Consider the following 24,674-nt stretch of genomic DNA (forward strand, 5'->3'; position numbering starts at 1 on the left):
AGCAGTTCAGAGCATGTCCTTCCATCTGCTTTCCATACAATAACGGCGGAAGTCGTTTTTCCTGATTATGCGTTTCAGCACATATCGAAAGGCTTTCTTCCGCTGAAACGCACACCCGATATTCATAGAAGAGGTGCAGTTTGAAATCGAGCAGCGGTCCATGGTAATATTTCCATTTTGCTGTGACCAACGGATTGGCGATGAACGGTCTTAGATAAGCTTGTGCCAACTTGATTTCTTGCTGGATAGCTTCATTGTCGATAACGTCCGTTGGTTGATTTTGGATAGGATTCCATTCTGGTAGGTTTTGGTTGAATGATTCGGGCAATGACTCAATGTGCAGCTCAGCTGATGGTAACGCAGATGATTCCATTTCACTTTCTGTAGGTCGCAATGTATTGCGGCCAATCATGGATTTTGCGAGAGCAGAACCAGGAAGCTCTAAAATGAAATATAAAATTAGCTTTGTAAACTATTTTTTACTATTGTAACCATACCTGATATGAACATATTGAATATGGACGAGCTGAGATCATCCGATACCGTAGCCAATGTGTTCCTCTTGCGCTGATTACACAATCCAGAAAGAGGCACAGGTTCGTAAAGCGCTTCAGCTTGTATTTTGGCTACTTTACCCCACTGGTGACGAACATCTGTTGCAGATAGTATTTCAAGATCCTTATTTCTGTAATCAGAGAACAACACATGTGAAGAAGCATAATTTCACGGAATTCAAACATTTTCATGTAGGTACCTGTGAATGAAGAGGAGGCAGGCAAACTGATGATTGCATCGGAATTTGCCGGCAGGACACGAACACGATATTTCCCAATTCTGCAGTTCGCTGGATGTTACCATTCGAATCTCCCTTGGTGGTTCTGACGGATTTGATCCACGAAGACAGCTGCAAAAAATGTGAATCGATTCCCCGGCCACTTTCGTCACTCCAACTACAATCACATGATTGTTCTTGTATATTTCGTTGCCTTCTTTCCAATTGCGGGTACTTTCTTGTGCGAAATCAAAGAGATCCACAGAGTATTGACTTCGACTCGCACACTTTGCAGTAGCACATTCTGCAAAAAAGAATGAAATTTCGTCACGTTCAACAGTTTGGGTGTGATTTATGTTATTTTTATTCACCATTTGCTGATCCATCGCTTGCGCTTGATGATGATGATGATGATGATGATGATGATTGAGTACCCACCATCAGCGCAAGGATTACCTATGGCTGCAGAGTCATACCGGAAGGGAATGATCTACCTGATGGTTTGTTGTAGCAGGGTAAGCTAAATTCACTGGAAACCTTCGGAAGACAACACGATGGTTGTTATCTCGTGACAAAGTCTGGCCACCCCACGAACATTTGCCCAGAAACCAGTTCATTTAGCTTCCTTAGGCTACCCCTCCCAAATTCCCAAGCATCATGTTTTTTAAATATAATGTATTATATAGTTGACCAATTATCTGATTTTACCTGAAATAATAAATATTATAATTATGATATACAGAATTTTAATTTACCTACATTACAATAACAACTTTATTTACCTGAACAGCGCTGAAACAAATCATTATTATATTAAAGTTAAAATCAAGCAAATAACACTGAAACAAATGGTGTATTAGTAGTGAAAAAAAAACAAAATACAAAATTCAAACAAAACACAGAAAAGTAAACCAAATTTTGATCTTATAATTCTCCTGCATTTAACCCTTTGGAGCCGGAGGGGTCATATATGACCCCGGTGATGAAACCGACCCTAACAAACGTGTTCGAGGCCAGCGAGGTTGCGGCAGCAGTGGCGAAACAGTCCGGCTCCAAAGGGTTAAATTAACCAAGCTGGAGAATTACGAAATCAAAATTTGTTATGGTAGATCTTACACCGTAACGCACCATTATAAGGTGATCTACCCACGTTACGGGTATGATCCATCGCTTGCGCTTGATACTCTTAAACGAGGCCTGATCTTGGTGGGATTTTGAACGTCGAAAAACAAGTTTTCACCTTACAAACCACTGTAACCTATAGCAATGAAGAAAAAACTACTCTTCCACTGTCATTTAACAACAACTTTTATATAAGATTTAAAACTTTTCATTCAGAAAAACTTTGCTAAAATTAACACTTTTTTCGGCATTCAAAATATATCGCGGAAAAAACTCGTCCAATACATTAAATGATTCACAGAAATTTTCAATTGCTTATGCGGAAAAGCTTATATACACTCCGTACTAAATTTCGATAGCAAAATTTATATCACTTTTTATTAAAACTGCATTAATAATCCTTTTCAAAAAACCACTTCAAAAGCTGATTTGTTTGTTTACATTTTTCTACTTTTTCTCAATCTGTCAGATGACAGTTCCACCAGCCTATTCAGTACTGGGAATTGAATCAGTGAGTGCGTTTTGATTCAATCAGCTGAATGCCACTCGGTAGTTGAGAGAGCGAACGTTCTTTCCGTTGTACACCGATGCAAGCTGATTCGTTTCGTACTCTATTTGTTTCTCTCCTGATTCGCTTCGGTGGCGTCGGTTGCGAGCCGTTCGTGTTGCGTTCGTTCTTAGTGCGTCGTGCTCTCATTCAGTATTGGGTTGTTGGCGTTCTTTTTGCTATTTTGCATCGCCGGCATTCGGGTGAGCGAATGAGTTTTCCCATGCTTGATTGGAATATTTTGGTCGTTATTCTAAAGCTACATCCATCTGAATTTGAAACTTTTGGCTTAATCGAACTTTGAATTGGACTGCGAAGAACTTGATCGATTTTTCGAATGACCATCTTCTATAATGTCACGTATAAGGTGTGCTGGAAACTTATTTGAGGTTGTGCCCAAAATAGACATGGACTAGACGGAACAGAATTCGAGGAAAAATCATTAAATCTTAATATTCTAAGGGAATTGTAGTTCTTTTAAAGTATCTTGTACATGGTATGTAAGTTAATTCATGAATTAGTACAAAATTGATACCAAATTGTCCGCAAATCTCTTTTTGTGGAGATGTTTATCTCCAGTTAGCCTAGTGGTTAAGGCTATGAGTCGCCAATCCGGAGACGGCATGTTCGATTCCCGTTCCGGTCGGGAAAAGCTTCTCGACTCCCTGAGTGTATCACTGTACTTGCCACTTATTCACTTTCAGCCCTGAGCACACATGGTGGTGCGGGGGCCGAATTGAAAGATCTCCATCCTGGGCGGTTACCAGCTATCGCCTTGACCTGTGGCCAGATCAAATTCCTGTCGACTTCTTTTATTTCGTTGTTGAGGCTGCGCCGTCATCAGCCTCTTGGTCTGCCTCTGATGCGATATCCTGCTGGATTCAAATCTAACGCTTGTTTGCAGATTTAGTTCTCGCCCCTGCGCACAGTGGTTGAAATCGCGAAAAACACGATCGTGGGCATTTTGAGTGTGATAATGTGAAAATAATATAATGTGATGTTCTGAGATGAATGCCCTCTAGGGTAAAATCTCAAAAAAAAAAAAAAAAAAAAATGTGATGTTCCGCAAAGTTGTTACATATTTTAAGGAGCAACTTTTGATAACTTTTGTTTTTTGATAAATTTACCCAAAAGTTAGATGAAAAATCTATTTTCTACAAAAGCAAATAAAACTAAATAGTGTCTTCGGCAAAGTTATAGATAATATCATGCAGAAAAATATTGCTGAAGAGACTTTTACTCTATCTTTTGAAATGAGCGATATATAATAAATTTAGTATAAAAAACCCCTTAAAACCTTGAAAAGCCACTAAATGCTTTATATCTCTTCTGGATTAGGTTTTCGAGGCTTCCGATGTTCTGAAGACTTTTTCATTATGTTATTGTGCATCTTTTTTCTTAAGACAGTTTTGCCATATTTTCATTTTTTCTATGTGATTTTTTAATTTTCCTATAAAAAATGACTGTTTTTAATAATGAGATATCTCGAAAAGTTGCAAAAAGTTGCAAAAATTCAAAGCATGATGAAAAGTTGAATAAAATTGCTATCTTATACAGGTCAACTGATGAGTTGCTCTCTGTCTCTTCGATGCTTAAAATCTGTTTGAAAATTGTCACTTTCACACTTTTTAATGTTGAAATAAATACTTTTTCCATGTGATAAATTAAAAATTGTGCTATACAATGTTCAGCAAAGTTGTTGCATATTTTTAGAACAAACTTTTGACAAAATTACTTTTTCAAAAATTGCCTTTAAGTTAGATAAAAAAATATTTTGGTTCAAAAATGTGCTTTTTTTCTTTGAAAACGCATGTTATCAAGAGAAATATTCAAGATAACTTCTTGGTGTCTTCGACAAAATTGTGCATTTATTGAATACAAAAATGTTCCTAAAACATTCCATGTCAAGGAAATCAAATATAAATAAGTTAAGTGAAATTTTCATGTTTTTCTAAACTTTTAAGGGGTTTTTTCATAAAATCAGCTCTAAAATGGTCATTTTTGAAGATAGAGTCATGGTGTCTTCGACAAAGTTTTTCCATTTAACATTTAGAACAACTTTCCTGAAGACGCCATTTTGATTTGCGGATTCCTAAGAAAAATATTTGTATCTAATCTAATTTTTTTAAAAAAGTAATTTTGACAAAAGTTTGCTCTAAAAATATGCAACAACTTTGCTGAACATTGTATAGCACAATTTTTAGATTTTCACATGGAAAAAGTATTTATTTCAACATTAAAAAGTGTGAAAGTGACAATTTTCAAACAGATTTTAAGCATCGAAGAGACAGAGAGCAACTTATCAGTTGACCTGTATAAGATAGCAATTTTATTCAACTTTTCATCATGCTTTGAATTTTTTGCAACTTTTTGCAACTTTTCGAGATATCTCATTATTAAAAACAGTCATTTTTTATAGGAAAATTAAAAAATCACATAGAAACAATGAAAATATGGCAACACTGTCTTAAGAAAAAAGATGCACAATAACATAATGAAAAAGTCTTCAGAACATCGGAAGCCTCGAAAACCTAATCCAAAAGAGATATAAAGCATTTAGTGGCTTTTCAAGGTTTTAAGGGGTTTTTATACTAAATTTATTATATATCGCTCATTTCAAAAGATAGAGCAAAAGTCTCTTCGGCAATATTTTTCTGCATGATATTATCTATAACTTTGCCGAAGACACCATTTAGTTTTCTTTGCTTATGTAAAAAATAGATTTTTCATCTAACTTTTGGGTAAATTTATCAAAAATCAAAAGTTATCAAAAGTTGCTCCTTAAAATATGTAACAACTTTGCAGAACATCACATTATATTATTTTCACATTATCACACTCAAAATGCCCACGATCGTGTTTTTCGCGATTTCAACCACTGTGCTGCGTAGAGTGTGGCCGACCCACGTCCACTTTCGCTCCCGAAGTTCTGTCGCTATCGGCTTTGATGACATGGACGATTGAGCTCCATGTTGGAGATCCAATTGTGGAGCCACCATGGACGAATTATATACCGCAGGCAACTATTGATGAAGACTTGCAGCCGTTGAGTGTTCTCCACTGATACAAACCAGGTTTCACTGGCGTATAGCAGCACAGATTTTACGATTGAGTTGAAAATTCGGATTTTGGTGCATCGAATAATCTGGTTGTTTTCCATAGATTTCTTAAACTCGCAAAAGCAGCCCTCGCCTTCTTGGTCCGAGCACTTATGTCGATCTTGGTGCCGCCATTGCCCGCCATTTTCCTACCAATAAATTGGAAGCGTTCAACATTCTCCACTGATTGCCTAGCTACACCATAAAGGTGGAAGGGTTAATCGTGTTTACACCCAACGATTTGGTCTTGCTGACGTTGATGGGAAGACCTGTCGCTGAGGAGCGATTGGCAAGATCATCGAGCTTGCTATGTATATCAAAGCGCCGTTGAGCTACTTAGAAGAGCAACGTAATCAGCCAATTGGCAGTCGTTTAGGTGTTCCATGGTAATGGGCTGGCACAGCAACCCGTGATTTAGTTCCCGATCAGCCGCACATACCAGAATCTCGTCGATTACGATGAGGAACAGTAGCGCTGACAGTATACATCCTTGCCTCACTCCAGCTACGACCCGGATGGGACCGGACAAGCCACCGTTCTGCAGTACTCTGCACGAAAATGCCCTGTACTGTACTTCAATGAGGCCGATGGATTTTCTCAGGGGCAACCTTGCGCCTGAGAGCTTCCCACATGTTTTATTGATGTGACAAGTATTTTCGTAATCAACGAACACCAGGTAGAGAGAATCTTGGAATTCATTGATTTACTCCAAGACGATACGGATTGTGACAATATGCTCCACATAGGATCGTCCGGCACTTTGCAGAGGACTTTGAAAACGATGCACAGCAACATGATATCCCGCCAATTATTGCATGCAGTCAGGTCACCCGTTTTTGGTACCTTTACTAAGACGCCTTACATCCAGTTGGCCGGAAATGTCACGGTTTCCCATATGTTGCAGAATAATTGATGCAGTAGTTGTGCAGATACTACGGGGTCAGCTTTGAGCATCTCAGCTGATATGCGATCGACCCCTGGGGCCCTGTTCGATGTCATGCTACGGATAGCTGTTTCTATCTCCTGCACTGATGGAGCTTCGGTGTTGACACGGGTAATGCGTCGAACCCTTGCACAATGGTCGGAAAAAGATAAAGTTCGGCCAAAACTCTTTTTATGTGTTTAATCGAAGTTATAGGTTGCCTAGATATGGTATATAGTGTTTTTAGTGTTTAAAAAGGGGTATTCAAAAATTACGTAATTTCAATAATTTCAAAAACGGTAAAAAACAGTGAACCCCATATTTTTTGCGTTTTTTGTTAGAAAATCAATTCGGATTTAAATAAATGATCATCTTTCGATCAAATCCAATCAAGTTTGATCAAAACGTGTGAAAAATGTGGAAAGATAAATTTTATTTCAGTAAAAAATGGAAAAATATCGTAAAATATATGAAAAAACATGACTTTTTTAAATAGCTCTAAATTGAAAAACAGCAAATTTCTGCAAAATATTTAAACGTTTTTAGGCAGCTCTAGGCATGATGTTTAAGATGTACTATTCGAAATTGCGGCGACACGTGACGACACGAACCGTTTTTTAACTTAAAAATTCCCAAAATTTCTAAGGTACAATATATGAAAATTTGAAAAGTTTTGTGACATATTAATTTTGCACCATACGTGCATTCAAACAGCCCAATAACAAGCTTTCATATGCTGGATAACTTAAAACATATATTCTATTCTCAAAATATTATTATTTTACTTTTTTCGAATAATTCATTTTTCATTTTTATGACTTAGGTCACTTTGGCAGTGAAAATGTCATTGAAATACAAAAGCTGGTATTCTTTTAATTAAGAATCATAAAAGTACAGTACATTAACTTTGTTATAAGGTGAAATAAAGTTTAAAATTATCAATTTCGTTTTTCGAGAGTTTTGGCCGCCCCTTTGTATGGAGCCCGACCAATGTGGGCCTTGGCGGATCATGCTGAGGTGTTGATGGCGTGTCTGACACTTGAAAAAGGTTTCCAAAGTGCTCGAACCAGCGTTTCAACTGATCAGCCGGGTCGGTCAATAACTGTCCAGACGTGTCTTTCACGGGCATCGTAGCATTCATCTTAGTCCCACCAAGGCGACGTGAAACATCGTAGAGTAGACGAATATCGCAGGTGTTTGCGGCTTTTCCGCCTTCGTCGGCTAGGGAGTCCGCCCACGCTCATTTGTCCTGTCTACATGAGCGTTTCACTTCCTTCTCGAGAGCCGAATAGCGATGACGGGCTACGGCTTTGGCTCCTCGTGTTTTCGCTCGCTCTATCGCGGCTTTGGCGTTTCTTCGCTGCTCCATCTCCTTCCATGTGTCATTTGTGATCCAGTGCTTTCTCTGGGTACGAAGCTTACCCAAATTATTCTCGCCGATGGCGATGAAGGCGTTCTTGATGGCGCTCCATTGATCTTCTACGCTTCCATGCTATGATGTTATTCGGTAAAACATTACCGAAGTCAGTGAATTTCACTAAATGTGCATGCAAAAATGTACTTGAATTTTAAAATATCATTCTACACTCGAATTCATTCTTGAACAAACATCTGATAGCAGCACCTGAAGCATCTGGAATAACTTTTTCAGTCAGTATTCAATAAAATGCTGTCAGTAAAGTTTTGAAGAATTTCTCTAGTGTTTACATTCAGTTCCCAGAAGACGATTCCACCTCGCGACATTTGCTAGACAAACTCAGCTATTCCAGGTATCCGAGACCCATTCCAAACAGCACCCCGGCCACCACACCAACACATAGCATTAGTGGTTACAGAAACTGTCGTTAGAGATGCTTTATGATTCTGCACTTAAAACTCCTGCTGGCTGCTGCGGTCGGGAACAGCAGCGCGGTGTCGGGTGGTTGGAATTGAATATGGAATTGCATCATCATCGTCGCCCTGGCCTGGCTGGGATCCTCGTCGCTGCGCTGCTGATGACACCGCGTAGCTGTCCCCGGCAAGGGAGTAAAGATGAGCAAAGTTTTCCATCCACCACCGCACCGCGCACCGGAGCGCAGCCAGCAAAAGTGGTTGGGATAAAGTTAATCAAAGCTTTTAACTTATTGAAAATAGTTTAGGATTTCGAAGCGAGCGTTTCGCTGACCGGGATAGGATTAAAGTGGATTCCCGGACGAAAGTTTCAGAATTGCGCTCACCAACGAACGACGCCGATGCGCAACCCGACCTCTTTTATTTTGGCCTGGTTAAGGGTATGGTTGCGGACAGAGAGATGGGTGCATCCCTATCTCTGATGGGCCCGTTCTGAGCTTGTCGAGTTAGCCCAATACGGAATGTTTGTAATAGCAGGCAGGATCAGTTTGGTGCGAATTATGGAACTATGGAAAGTTATCTCTGTGGGATGCATTGTTTCAGCGCTGTTCGATGTTTTGTTTGATTTTAGATGAGTTGGCTAGAATGCTTCATCGGTGTTAGCACAGCTGTTCAGTGACGTGAACGTGAAACACCGTTAAAGGGTCTAACAATATTGAATCTCTTCTGAATTTTCTTAAAGTAAACGCAAGAATTAGTTATCTATTCGCAATGTGGGTTAGGTGATTCGATTCATACTAGGGATATCATGAACCTTTAAATAACTTTACTTTTTAATAACAACTCGATGGCCATTAACACCCTTTGCACGTCAAGATTTCCACTAGGAACGTTGCCAAACAACAAGTTAATTACAAAGACACGGACGAATGACAGAAAAAACGACCGCAGTTCCTCCGCAATCGCTACGCTGGCGCTGCAAGTTTCCTGATGATGATGATGTTCGGGTTGAAAACAGGCTATGGTGAGCCATTTCTCTCGGATGCTCATTATTTTCAATTAAAGAGAATTTTTTCAATTAAATATAATTAATTCATCAAAATGTCATTCTGAAGTAATTATTCATAATGCTTCTTCATTCATTACGAGTTTTCCCCCCATTGCTCTTTTCCTGTTAAGCAATTATAGGAGCAAACGGTTCCTGGTGTGAGAAGTATTCGCATCTCGCTGCAATGGAGTAAAATAAGCTATTCAAAAAGGGTGCGAAACCGTATTCGCTAGCTGGTATTAACAGTTCATGGTTTGAGACAGAGCGTCGAAAGAAAAGAACCCACGAGGAGTGCATATAGTTTTTTTTTACTTCATTCCACTTAATTATTGCCGTAATCATTAGACACTACGAAACGTCCCCTCAGAAGCGTGATTTTTTAGATTTGTCAATGATTTTGCCTTCCGTTCTAGAATACCAATGTGGCGAATCAATCAAAATTGAAGGGGTTAGGCAAAGGGGTGTAAGTTGCGTTGCGTTGCGTTGCGTGGTAACGGAGTAATTCGTAGATTGCATACTGAAAGTTGTCATGTTTAAACTTTAATACTCCTATTCTAATTGCTTATGGAATGCTATTTGGGAAGGAACAGCTATCCAATCAGAGGTTGAAGCAAAAAAGACATGAGAACTTCCATTGCCGGCCACGCCCATCTTCTCCGTTACGAGGAAAGGAAAGGATGTGATGATATGACACCTACTTTATGAAAGGCCAGCGACTCACCGGCGCCCCCATAGGTGTCAAGGAGTTGGATATTCGGAAGGGGTTGATTTGGGAATCACTTTAAGCGAGTGATGCGGCAAGATTCAGAGTGTGTAAGTGTAGATCATGTAAATATGTTGATGTGAGTGTTAGTGTTTATTATATTTGAACACAAACGTTGGGAGTGACGTAGCTAAGAGATTTTGTCACTCCATGCGCCTCGTTGCTTCAGGGATGGGGCACAGGCATTTTTACTGTGTCCTGGCTAACAAGCCTAGGGGCCGTCCATATACCACGTGGACAGCTTGGAAGGGGGAGGGGGTTAGCGAAAAGTCCACGCTTGTCCACGGAGAGGGGGGTGGGGGTTGGTCAAATGTCCACGTGGACAACATTGACATATAAATTAGGGAACAAGATTCTACAAACGAAACAAATTATGTCGCATTATTAATGAGATTCTCTTCAACAGTTCTTTCATACAATTTATTTTAAGTTACTTCTTTATGGAAAAAAAAATCATGGTATTGATAAACAGACTAATTTGTTTTAAATTATCGGAATGTCTAATTACTTAGTTTCCTTCATCGAGGAATATTCTGAAAATTTAAAATGGAGGAATGGACCATGCAAATGTTGGTGTTTTAGTCAGAAAATTTTCATGGAAGTTCTGTATGGACTTTTCGAAGTTTCATATCAAATTTTTAAACTACTTCAAAGTTTCAAAATACATGTAGGGATTTGCAGGCTTATCTCAAAAACTTTTTTTTGTAGGTTCTTTTAAAATTTAAGATGTTTCTATAAAGTCTAAATCTCAGCAAAACAATTTAGTTGCAGCATATCTTGTTTTTGTAAGAATCTAAGAAAAAAAAGTCTTATCTCAACAAAAATCTAAGATTTAAAATTACCTTATCTCTACAAAACAATTAGACAATCATAGATTGAACAAACATTCTAAAAAACACCGTCTTCAACCAGAGGCTGTGTACAGACTAAACATTGAATAATCAGTAACATTAGGAGATGGACAACACACGAAAAACACCCAATGAAGAATTTTCCGTTTGACGGAAATTGTTCACCAACTGGAGCAAGAATCGAACCCACTCTCACAAACATTAAGCTGAAATAAAAACAATGTTGAAAACTTGTAGGTACCTATTTTGTGCTACTTGTTTGTATTCTATGTAAAGCTTATTTGTAAGAATATTTGTATTTTATAAAGTTTTCAATTATATTTAAGACATTGTTTACAAAAAAAAAACAATATTAAAAAAAAAACTCTAAAAATCACTTTTCCCATTTATTTTAGAAATATGACAAAATCTTTTTTCGGATGTCCACGTGGACATTGGGGGAGGGGGGTAGGGGTCAATGAAAAGTCCACGCTTGTCCACGGGGAGGGGGGAGGGGGTCAAAAACCATGAATTTTCTGTCCACGTGGTATATGGACGGCCCCCTAGGCTTAAGCGCCATTGGTCGCTCTCTGAAACGAAAAGAAACACGTTTTGTGGATGGGAAAGGATAGTAGGGTAGGGATATCTATTTATCGAGGTGCCAGCGACTCACCGACGCCCTCGTAATTAGAAAGGAGTTGGGAGTTTGATACGGGAATGGTCTGGAATTAAGTATGAAGTATGCTACTGGATTATTATAAAATTATATATGTAGTTTGATATATTAAAAAAGTCTATTTAGGTTAGGCAAAGGGGTGTAAGTGAAAAAAAAAACCACTTTCGTGCAAATAAGGCTTAAAGTCCTTCGCCAAATTTGTATCCCATACAAAATGTATGAAGTTTCAAAATCAACCCAATTTTCATCAATTTATCGTAATCATCATAAAAATAATCTCAAAAAAGTTCCTGGAACCTTGAAATCTGGAAGAGTTTTTGATACACTCAGCTCAAAATCGACAAAATGGTCACATACACGGTGTTACACCCCTTTGCATCTAGGCCCCTCAATTGTAACCTGATATTAAGCTAGGTGGACACTCGTTTTACGCTGATCGTCATTGACAATCACCAATATCATTAAATGTTCTTCCGCAACTGAAGACCGACACACATCAACTGAGCTGTGATAAGTTTCAGCAGTGGAAACTGCTTCCATACTCATCCCCTCAACTCCCATGCAAGGGGAAAGGCACCTTTTGCTCTCAAGATTGCTCATGAGTAGATTTTGAGTTACTCTGAGCAACGTTAGGGGCCGTCCATATACCACGTGGACAGAAAATTCATGGATTTTAACCCCCTCCCCCCTCCCCGTGGACAAGCGTGGACTTTTCATTGACCCCTACCCCCCTCCCCCAATGTCCACGTGGACATCCGAAAAAAGATTTTGTCATATTTCTAAAATAAATGGGAAAAGTGATTTTTAGAGTTTTTTTTTAATATTGTTTTTTTATTGTAAAAAATGTCTTAAATATAATTGAAAACTTTATAAAATACCAATATTCTTACAAATAAGCTTTACATAGAATACAAACAAGTAGCACAAAATAGGTACCTACAAGTTTTCAACATTGTTTTTATTTCAGCCTCATGTTTGTGAGAGTGGGTTCGATTCTTGCTCCAGTTGGTGAACAATTTCCGTCAAACGGAAAATTCTTCATTGGGTGTTTTTCGTGTGTTGTCCATCTCCTAATGTTACTGATTATTCAATGTTTAGTCTGTACACAGCCTCTGGTTGAAGACGGTGTTTTTTAGAATGTTTGTTCAATCTATGATTGTCTAATTGTTTTGTAGAGATAAGGTAATTTTAAATCTTAGATTTTTGTTGAGATAAGACTTTTTTTCTTAGATTCTTACAAAAACAAGATATGCTGCAACTAAATTGTTTTGCTGAGATTTAGACTTTATAGAAACATCTTAAATTTTAAAAGAACCTACAAAAAAAAGTTTTTGAGATAAGCCTGCAAATCCCTACATGTATTTTGAAACTTTGAAGTAGTTTAAAAATTTGATATGAAACTTCGAAAAGTCCATACAGAACTTCCATGAAAATTTTCTGACTAAAACACCAACATTTGCATGGTCCATTCCTCCATTTTAAATTTTCAGAATATTCCTCGATGAAGGAAACTAAGTAATTAGACATTCCGATAATTTAAAACAAATTAGTCTGTTTATCAATACCATGATTTTTTTTCCATAAAGAAGTAACTTAAAATAAATTGTATGAAAGAACTGTTGAAGAGAATCTCATTAATAATGCGACATAATTTGTTTCGTTTGTAGAATCTTGTTCCCTAATTTATATGTCAATGTTGTCCACGTGGACATTTGACCAACCCCCACCCCCCTCTCCGTGGACAAGCGTGGACTTTTCGCTAACCCCCTCCCCCTTCCAAGCTGTCCACGTGGTATATGGACGGCCCCTTAATGCCCATAGCCTCCGACAGCATATTTCCATCTAGATCCAGCTCAAACTCTCCCCGATCCCTGACGGGTTTAGTCGGCCCTGTCAGTCACCCATCACTTACTTGCGACGTCCCAGGGATGCACGCCTGGAAGTCTCGTGGAAGCCCCTGATCCACTCGTCACAGTAGAGCCATTCCTGCCAGCGGCCATTAGTCATTTCGTTATGAGTACTGTGTATGAATCCGGAGACGAGGTCTTCCAACCCGTTCTCGCAGCCTCGCAGGCAAGTACATACCAAATCTGAACACACTTCTTCCGGTAATGTCTGTTACTTCCAGCAGACTGCATCAGCTGAGCTACGTTCGTTGTCGCCCGGCGTTATCTCGGAGAGTACTGCTTCTACCTTGGCTCATGCATCAACTCAGAAATCTAAAACAGTTTTAAACAGAATCCTTCACGATTCTGGAACTTCCTAAGGAAACAAAAATGATCTGCTCGTATTGCTTCAATGTTAATAGGACGCAATCAGTGAAGTACTGGATAACTAGGGTAACTATGTTGTTATATCATTTATTTCTTGCATCTTCAACAACACAATTATTCAAACTTTTGCTCAAGCAGCATCAAATTGGTCAAGAAATCGTCACGTTGTTTGCACCATTTCATTGCAGAAACGAAGAACTTACCTTCTCACCATACAAAAATTCAACTCATTACTACAAATCTAGTACTGCACTGATCTGCCGTCGGACACATAAAAGTCACATGTTACATTTCGACATTTTTGAGGTTTTTATGACAAAAGTCAGGTTTTGATAAGTATTTTTGAAATTTTTTAATCTACTTCTGAATTTATACATGTTTCTGTAGTTGAATTGCGATGAAGTCAACCAAATGCGACAATAGTCAAAGTTTATTTTGAAACTTCAAACATGTTTTTCTCGGGTTTTTCTATTGTAACATGTGACATTTATGCGTCCGAGGGCAGTGAATGTGTCCGATTAAAACGGTACCGAAGGAGTTTCAGGGGAGTCTCAAGGTATTTCAGAGGCATTTTCGAGGCATTTTAGAGGCATTTGAATGAATTTCGGGCTGGGTTCAGGAAGGTTTTTGGAGCTTTCTATAGAAGTGTTGAGGGGTTAATGGGGCATTTAACCCTTCAGCGCGCGCACCGTTGTAAAAAGTACAACACTACCAAAAAACCTCGCTTGCGAGCGCTGTGCAGTTTCAGCTGCTTGATGGCGCGCGTCCTGGAAGGTTAAAATTCACATGATTTCATTGGAGTTTCAATAGGATTACGGAGGTTTCAGAGGCATTTCAAATACGAGGACTTCAAGGACATTTCAATGGGGTTATGGATGTTCCAAAGGTGTTTCAAGGCACTCCAAGGGGTTTTAGTGAAGGTGTCTCTAAAAATCCTCTAAAACAACCTGAAATGTTCCCACAATCCCCATAACCATCTGAAACGCTTCCAAAATCCCCCTATAACTTCCTCGGACCCATGTTACCCACCTGAGATCTGAGATCCTTAAAACGCCCTCGTAATGCCTCCATAACGCTCTTGAAACTCAATGGAAATGATCTGAAATTTCCTGAAATGCTTCCATAATCCCCCTAAAACGTTCTCGGACCCCATGTAACGCACCTGAGACCCTCCGGAATCCCCGAAAATGCTTCGGTAACGCCTCCGTAACGCTTATGAAACTCGCTGAAACACCTAAGAAATCTCATGAAATGCTTTAAAAATCTCCCTAAACCCCTTTGCCCGCCATGTAACGCACGTGAGACCATCTGAAACCCCCGAAAACGTCTCCACCCCTGAGACCCCCTCAATTGCCACTGAGACTCCCGATTCATGCTAAAATCTGTCAATGGGAAGTACTTGAAATGTGAGTATTGTGAACATTTACAGTTCATTTCCACTCCTTACAGTATGGCAGCGCTGCATGGTCGAATGCGCTAGTGGCCAAACGAAACGTGAAGCAACTGGAGAGTATCCACAGGCTGATGTTCCTTAGGGTGGTCAGCGTATAACGCACGATCTCACAGCACGCGATATGTGTGCTAGCGAGCATGATGCCCATAGCCCTAGTGATGGCAGAGGAAGACGATTGCTTCGAGCGACGCAGTACAAGAGGCGCGAGACGGATCGCCAGAACATCGTCTGTGTTAAAGTGGCAGAAGGAATGGGATTCCTCCAGCAAGGGTAGATGGACACACAAGCTCATACCGAGCGTGTCAAAATGGACGAGCAGATCCCATGGCGAGGTGAACTTTCACTTGACACAATTTCTGTCAGGCCAAGGGTGCTTTATGTGGTATCTGCAAAGATTTGAACATGCAGGCATGCAGCCTCCCCTGCATGCCCAGAATGCACAGACTGTGACGAGACCGCGTAGCCTGTGCTCTCTGAATGCCCACGCTTCGTGAAGCAAAGGTCGAGTAACATTGTTGAATGAAAGGATATGTACAGTGGTGGACAAGTGGTATTCCGTTACTTTCAGGTTGTCCTGGATCGTACTTGAACTACAGAGAAAATGGCGGGCCGATCAACAGCAAGTTGAGTTGGCTCCCCTTCCCCATCCAGGAGCTTGAGCCCAATGGGTAGTCTACAGTACTAGCTAAAACCCAAGCTTCCAGGGAAAACAGGAAAACTTAAGGCGGTAGCTATTCGAAGGCTTAACAATAGAGAGTACTCATGTACGTTTCCCCCTTCTCGAAGTCATCCCTAACGGGCGGCGTACTGCGAAGGAAGAAAGAGAGAGAATGAGTTTTTAGAACGTAACGAAGTATTGAGCGTGGATCGTGATTGCTCTGCGGTTTTGTACATTATTTTGCGTGTAAATTTGCCTGTAAAATCGTTGAAAGTGCTTGAAAGTTGGATTTCGACGTCATTGCTTTAAAACATCTCGATTTTTGTGAAAAAAATCACCGTAAACCGATCAACTTATCAAATATAGTTCTGCAAATTTGTATCAACGGATGAACTTCAACTTCGATATGGCTGCAAATGCCTCCACACATAAAAGTTCACAATGCAAAAAATGCCTAGATGTGATTGCCGTCGGTGTCGATTACATCGAATGTAAAGGTCTTTGCAACGGTCTCTTTCACGCTGCTTGTGTGAAGTTGAGCCACGACGTCCTCATGCAGCACCGCAGCACAATTTCGAACTTTTGTTGGCTGTGCATTCAATGTATTAAAACGATACGCAAACAACGTAATGAACGTCCTTAGCTAAATAATGCCAGATCAACAGGACGAAAATGCAACTTTGCCTAAGGCAAACGACGTTTCTCGTATTGATTGGAATATTGCTAAACTAAAAGAAGAAATTCTCGGATACTTTTTCAAAACGACGTATCAACATAGGATCTGCGTGTATTATACGTTGTTTTGAAAAAGTATCCGAGAATTGCTTCTCTTCATCATTCATTGAATATCATTACGCCTCGCGTTGAAGCAAATAAAACAGAATCTTCCTTCGGAAGGGAAGTAAAACGTGGGTCCCGAGATGAACTAGCCTAGGGTTAAAAATCTCGTTAATACAGACAAAAAAAAAAATAAAACAGAGAATCTAAATGCTCATCGTCCACTTGCGGAATCGCCGCTATTGTGCTTGTCCGATAATCAACATAGCACAAAACGCTCAGGCCGTCATAGCAGAGCAGCTGTAGGACAGAGAGCTCCCAACGATAGGTTCTGGCTATTCTACACAAGGGTGAAAAACTGCGTAACTGAGCAACAGATTTTGGAATTTGTTACCGATTCGCTAGGAACCGATGATGCTGTTGTCAAAAAACTAGTTCCACACATACATTCTTAAGGGGCAGCAGAGACATGAGCTCAGGGGCTGACAAACTTCCACCCTCCCCCCCCCCCCCCCCCCCACGGCCTTGGGGAGTATGCCTAGGATGTGAGGGAGTTTGGCAGCGGTTCCTGTTGAACCCCTACTTAAAAAAGCCGCACAAATCCGTAAGATACTCTGTCAAACCGTACTTCTTCTTCAACATCTTCTTCTTTTTCTTGTCGATACGCCTTAACTGGGACAAACCTGCATTCCAGCTTCACATTGTTCAACAGAGAGCTTTCTCTGCCGATTGCATGTGTATATCATGTGACAGGTACGCAGACACTCTATGCCCAAGGAAATCAAGGAAATTTTCTTTAGAAAAAGTTCCTGGACTGGATGGGAATCGAACCTGTCACCTCCAGCATGGTAACGCTGGATATCCACACCATTCCAGCTGTGGCTGTATGAGCCCTCGAAGCAATTTTGTAACGCTTCAAGCACCCCAGCCCAAACACTCGGAGTGTCAACCGACACATCAGGATCGATGCCAGTAACCCCCATGGGTGGTGGAAGTAGGCTCAGTTGAAGATTCTTGACTAGCTTCGATCGGCCTTGTACGTGGTAGCCCTTGGAAGACAATTCCATCATTTGATGACCTTACCGTATGCAAAGATATCTATAAGGTCACATAGATGACCACCTACGACTGGTGGAGATAGTGGTCAGAAGTGCGGACCCAACAACATGGAAGGAGTAAACAACCAAAATTTGCGAAAGGGTGGTGTTGAGTTGGTTCAACCACACTCAAGGCACTGTGCTTCAGAGCACAGATCAGCAGATCAAAAGACCTTGTTTTCGTTGATCAGCTTGAACTAAAAATATCTTTATTTAATATGTTTGTGTTACAACTTCAATACAATTCACTTACAATTATCAGTGCCGTAATACTCTTCAAAAATGGTTTCAAACCGCTCTACTTCAAATCTGTTTCGATTAACTTATTTTTCAATCTACTTAACTCGCTTCAACTGAAGGAGCCCACCAATCTACCTTCCTCCTTTGTTATAAATTCCATCCAACTAAATAGCGACTGCATTGATCTAGGGTGACCAGTATTCACTGGCGCGTCAACAGGTGGAAAATCTGTTCGCCAGATCAGATGCTTAGCCGGGACCCGTGGCGTAGTGGCTACACGTTTGCTTCATAAGCAGATGGTCATGTCTTTCGACGAAATGTCATAGATCCTTCGATCCCAGCCCCGGCACTTCCGTCAGTTGCTCTTTCACCCTGAGAGCAGCTGACACTGGCCCTCTTCTGAGCCCATGACTCAAATGAACCCGGATACTTGGACATCGGCGAACGGCAACCCATAATGGACCCCCAATCGGACTGGAAACAGGAACAATCAACAGTCACACATCAACATCCTCGTGCTCATCATGCTACCATGATAGGGTAGAAAGTAGCAGCACAACGGCAACCAGTTCGATGTAGTACAAATAGAATAGAATACATTTTGGCGCTGTACAAAATGTATGTACAGCTTCCAATTGGAATCGCTCACGCAGTGCCCTAGTGGACAATAGAGCTGTAAATTAGGTTAAGTGATTGAAGAATAAAAAAAATCAGATGTCCACCTCAGAAACATCAAGTAACAGACGAAAGGGTAGGTTTTTTTTCAGCATATCCAAAGTGAACAACAGGAGCAGCAACATAAGGTTCAGGAGAAAGAGCAGCAGCTGCCGATGAATATCGGCCAGACTCAGAGTTAGACACAATAAGGCCAAAGAGAGGTGGGACTCCGGAATTGTGTTTTGATGCCAAACTTGAGAAGACTCGCAACTTGAGAAGTTAAGCTTGGCAGAGATCAGGAAGAAAGTGAATGATCTGTACAAGTTCCTGAAGGATAAGCATAATGTCCACTTGAAGACACGTGCTGACCAACTTGAAGTCGGCCGTTTCAGCGACGGAACGTGAGCGAATACGACCGCTACCCAAACCACGACGTCAAGAACATCATAGAAGATCTAAACGCTCAGATAGGACAGGAGCATCACCACAGCAGACGGAATCGCAAATCGACAACGTTCTGGTTGATGGACGGCACTTCTCCGACATTATCGACATCAGGAACTAGCGTTGCGCCAACATCGACTCCGACCACTACCTGGTGATGGTCAAACTGCACCCAAAACATTCCGTCATCAACAATGTAGGGGCCGGCGACCGCCACGGTACAACCTAGAGCGACTGAAGCAACCGGATGTCGGCTCAACATACGTGCAGAATCTCGAGGCAGAGCTACCAGACACGGGTGAGCTCGATGTGGCCTCTCTCGGGCTGTTGAAGTACAGTAAAAGCAGCCATCAACAACGCAGTAGAGAGCAGTATCGCGTACATGAAAAGAAATCGACGGAGCAAATGGTTCAGAGTGATTTTGCATGAGAAGAATGCAGCGTGAGCGTTGATGCTGCAGCATGACACCCGCCTGCACGTACACCATCACAAACAGAAGCGGAAACAGCAAACCTATTTCTTTCAGAAGAAAAGCACCGCCTGGAAGAAGTGGTGTATGAACAAATGGGACTACTGGGTCGTTCTCAAGAAACATGTAAGTTCTACTAGAAGCTCAATACATCACGCAACGGATTCGTTACGCGAGCTAAAATCTGCAGGGATTAGGAGAGAGCCTCTTGACGGACGGACGGAAGTGATTGAAAGATAGCAGCAGCACCTAGGTAACGGAGGAAATGACAATGTCAGTGCATGGGAAGGAAAGGATGCCGTTCACCAGCCAACACCGAGGATGGTATCTCAGAAAGATGGACCCAGAAAAACTGCCTGCGTGCACCGGTTGATAATCAGGATCATTGAAATCGAACAGCTACCGGAAGATTAGAAGAAAATGGTACATGGTATGGTAATCTGACCCATTAACCCTCTTCGTTCGTTAGCTAATGCTCATCATGCTCACGTAGGCATGACTAGGGTTAAGGTGAATATATGACGAAGCCACACCTCGAATTTTCAAAAGCACAAATCTAAAGAACCGAATGTCGGCTTGAGCTAAAAAGTTGATCGATTGGTTACCCGCTGGTGGTGTCCAATCGATCAACTTTTCAGCTCAAGCCGACATTCGGTTCTTCAGATTTGTGCTCTTGAAAATTCGAGGTGTGGCTTCGTTATATATTCACCTTAACCAGAAAAGCGACACAAGTGAGATAGCATGAGCATGAGCATGAACATGAGCATGAACAGGAGCATGAGCATGAGCATAGATGACCGCACAATTCGTAGTTGCTACTCCGTGATTGACCAGCGCAATCGAAATTGCACAAAGAACCAATGAATAGGGCTTGGGACTAGCTTACTATTCTCAATGTACACAGCACGAGAGCTCTCAACTTCAGTAAGGTCAATAACGGCGCCGGTCACGTCCTTACGGTCATCGAGGAAGGGAGGGATTGTTAGTAAGACAAACGTGGTTATAAAGACCGCGAATCGCTGCATCTCCACGTTTGTCTCAGGAAGGAATTTTTGTTAGTATTTAGGGTAGGATACATTGTCAGTCTAGGAGTCACCTATGGTTGGGGATATGATTTGACAATGGATTAATAAACACTAACTTTCGCGCACAATCGCCCACTTTTCTATACGAAACATATCTAATAAAAGAAATCCTGTCGCGCGTATCCACCCCATCAGGGAGCAGAAACTTTTAGCCCATTCCACGCAGGAATAAACTGAACGCAACAAAGGTCGCATTAATAATCCAAACCATATGAATACACAACATGGAACAACACAATACTAAAAAAAAATATCCGAGCATCTATTGTTTTCGTTTTTGCGCGACACAATAGCGAATGCGATCGAATATGCTGAGATAATCACTTCATATAGGGCAATGCATGCACAGCAAGGAACAGCACAATACTCCAGAAAAGCTACACAAGTGAGATAGATAGATTACCCTAATGTCTTTCCAAATATTCACTATCTTTTGGTAAAAACTTAAGTTCATTTCTCCTTCCGGTATGACAAAATTCCCTCGTCCAACACATTACCGTCTCCAATACGATTCAATAGATTCAAAGCGGGTTGTCGGTTTAAAGTTTTTTTTTTCCAACGCGGTACGTTCCATCCATCAACCAATCCCTCATCCGTTGCAATGGCATCCAAATGACCATTCCAGACTCGACTCGTCCACAATGCATTCCAATCTATCTACCTACCTCGGAATGCTGTGCTTTTTCTTCCCTGACGGATGGACGGAGAACTGAATCCCCCAATCGTAAAACAAGCGTGAAATGGTCCTTGGTGAAAGCGCATCAGCAGTCAGCCAACCAGCCAGCCAGCCAGCGTGCCGCTTTTTCCACTCATTCTTTTACTGCCCACAAATCCAACAGATTCTTCAGTTGTTCTTCGGTGGTGGTCCGACCGACAGTAACGTGAACGACGACGACGCCGATGGTCCGGATCAGGACGAGAAATGAACCAGATTTATGACGCTCATTAGTGTTCCGAAGAATGGGCTCTGGAATGCACGGGACCAATGACGACGCCGGGAAGGGGATGCAAGGAACTCAGCTTGTAGTAGAGCTGTGCTCGGTATTGTTCCGTCGGCTGAATGTGCGGCTCTCTGCTCGTTCCGATACCGGAGGATTACATTTACAAGCTGGGAGAATGCTTTATTCCTGAATCCTGTTGAAACGACCGCATGCTCTCTTAACCACGATTATAGCCATCACCGCTGCCGCCGTCTCAATGGTGGTTTGTCCGAGAGCAAACAGAAACGTGATGAGTGAGAGAATGATAAGGGTGAATCGTCTGATGGATGGTGAAGCTTAGCTAGGGTTGAATGCATGTAGTTCTCGATAGTTTTGTTCGGGATCGTGGAAAAAGTAGGGAAAGGATGATGTACGAATCAGAATTTGGTCCACAATTGTTAGTTATAATAGCGACACCAACTAACCGTAAACATCCATAGATGGACTCATAAATTAATTCAGGCTCTTAGTTTTTATTCAAATTCTAAATAAACTATAGGTAAATCCAACAGAAGCTAACGATCCCTCCGCATCTGGTGGCAGGAATGAGAACCCTATGAAAAACGGGGCTCCGCCAAAATTTAACTTGGCGCAGCATAGGCGAAGTGCACTTTTTTCACTTTTTCATATTGAATTCCGCATCGTAGAGAAACAAACGAGCACTTTTTGGAAAGAAAATTTAATTCTCTTTCAGATGCGCCTAGATCCGGTAGGTACTTACGAACAACTTATGTGATTAATTTGAGGAGCTCTTACTATGCCTCCGGCGGGCGATCTTCCGGATTTTTTGTTAGCTGGCCAATCCGGTATCTGTCGGCATGGGCATCAAGAATGATGATAATGGAAGCCATTGCAAACGGAAAATAGCAACTACCAAGGCGAAATATGAGTTAATTTCGAAGACGAAAAATTGAATTTTTGATGTAAACAAACGATTTTCTCCTCACCTCACCTAGCGCCTCTACAATTGGGGGTCATTCGAATTCTTCTATATCAACAATCATCACTCAGCTTGGAGCAGCACTCTCGTTCTACGCATAATTGTCACATGCGCCTAGGGGTTCCAAGGTCTCCAGCATCGGTCACGCCCAACGCCATAACATCATTCGTTAACTTATTGGCGCTGAGCCTATTCACGTCCAGCAACACTTCCTGAAAAATAATTAACACTAAAAATGTCTGCTCACTTTCTAGCATCAATCGCTTTTTAAGATTAACCCTTTGGAGCCGGAGGGGTCATATTTGACCCCAACATAGAAATGGCTGCATAAATTCACACATTTAATAAAACAGAATACTGTCTTCAGCAAAATTGTTGAAAATTGAGTCCTCTATTAACAAAAATGGGAATATTTGTATCTGGGACTTCACTGACAACCTAGAACATTCTGAACACCATAAAAGTTGGAGAAACGAAATATGGAACATACCAGTTATTTTAAAAGTTGAATTTGGATATGGTTTACGTTCATATGTATTAATTTATAGTTTTAATTAAAATAAGTTTTAATTTGTATAAAACGCCTGCTAATGTACAAGAATAATATTATGTGTTTTCGTCATAATTAATAACAAAAATAATCTACTGAGATCCTTGAAGCTCTTGAAATCTACAATGTCATTTATAGACACCATAGGGATATTCCAGGTCAGTCAAACTACCGTGGAGTTCAGAACTTCAGGTCTACATTCGTAACAGCAGCCATATCTGTTATACTGAGTAACGTTGCATGTTTTACCGTGGGTATTTGACCAATCTGAAGTCTACTTGATATTATTATAAACCATAGGGACATTCAGGGTCGTTCAAACTACCCTATAATGAAGTCCTTCAAGTCTACAAGAATAACTTCATGTGTTTTCACCATAAATAATAGCATTGCATAACCTGCTGGGATCCGTGAAGCTATTGAATTCTTAAATGTCACTTAGAGACACTAAATAAATTTTCCAGGCCAGCCTTGGAGATCAGAACTTCAGGTCTACCTAACAGCAGCCATACCTGATATACAGAGTAACGTTGCATAATCAGTCGCGGTTACTGGGCCAACCTGAAGTCTACTATATGTTATTATGAACCTTTGGTACATTGAGGAACGTCCAAACTGCCCTGAAGTTTAGCTCCTGACAATAACAGTAGTTATTTTTACAATGAACTGCAACATTACACATCCAACTGTAATTTGTGATCCCCCTGGCATTTCATTAGTCATTCCAAGATAGCTATGAAATATTCCTGATCAACCAAACTCCATTGGAGACCGTAGCTTCAGGTCTACACTTGTGATAATAGCTTTTGCCAGCTCATGAAGTAGTACAACATCCACTGTATTTACCGAAGTAGTTCGAGGAACAATAAGCGTTGTTATATATTTTTGGGATGTAATGGGCCATCGTTACTGTAATAGAACTTAGTTGATAAGAACAAACACTGTTACATGATTGCGTTTCAGATAGTAACGTTACACAACTAAATATAATTCATGAACCTCTTAACTCTCAAGGGTAACTACATGATAGATTTGTGATAATTTACGTCCTGCAATATTTCATGGAGTACACAACTTTATATCTACACTTGCAATGCTAGCCTGCTACACTAAATGATGATACATAATGAACTATATTTACTAATATTCTTCATAGACTAGTAAGCACTGTTCTGTACCTTTGAAACTTTTAAGAATGTTCAAACTTTTATGAAACTAAGTATTTGAAATTTGCATTCGTTGTAGTCATTGTAGTAGTTGTGCTATGAAAAGTAACGTTACCCACCCAGATCCGTGAAACTCAGAGCCATTCCGAAATACTTTTGAGGTATTTCAGGATTGCTGTTGATGCTAGAATTTCAACATTATAATAGTTTGGATGACCCCAGTTGATCGGATGATGTACATTGAACGTTCAGAAGACTTACTGGACATGATAGATTA

At 40.7% G+C, this 24,674-nt stretch overlaps 1 protein-coding gene and 1 pseudogene across 1 annotated transcript in view; one reads left to right on the forward strand and one right to left on the reverse strand.

Annotated features, from left to right (window-relative positions):
• The window catches only part of LOC115260657 (uncharacterized), an 18,602-nt pseudogene extending 17,444 nt beyond the window's left edge, over positions 1 to 1,158 (reverse strand).
• The window catches only part of LOC109411329 (phospholipid-transporting ATPase ID), a 421,272-nt gene that overhangs the window by 74,006 nt on the left and 322,592 nt on the right, over positions 1 to 24,674 (forward strand). The gene's annotated exons all lie outside the window — the stretch shown is intronic.

The sequence above is a fragment of the Aedes albopictus genome, chromosome 3 (genome assembly GCF_035046485.1).
Source record: "Aedes albopictus strain Foshan chromosome 3, AalbF5, whole genome shotgun sequence".
In the NCBI taxonomy this organism is placed as follows: Eukaryota; Metazoa; Arthropoda; class Insecta; order Diptera; family Culicidae; genus Aedes; species Aedes albopictus.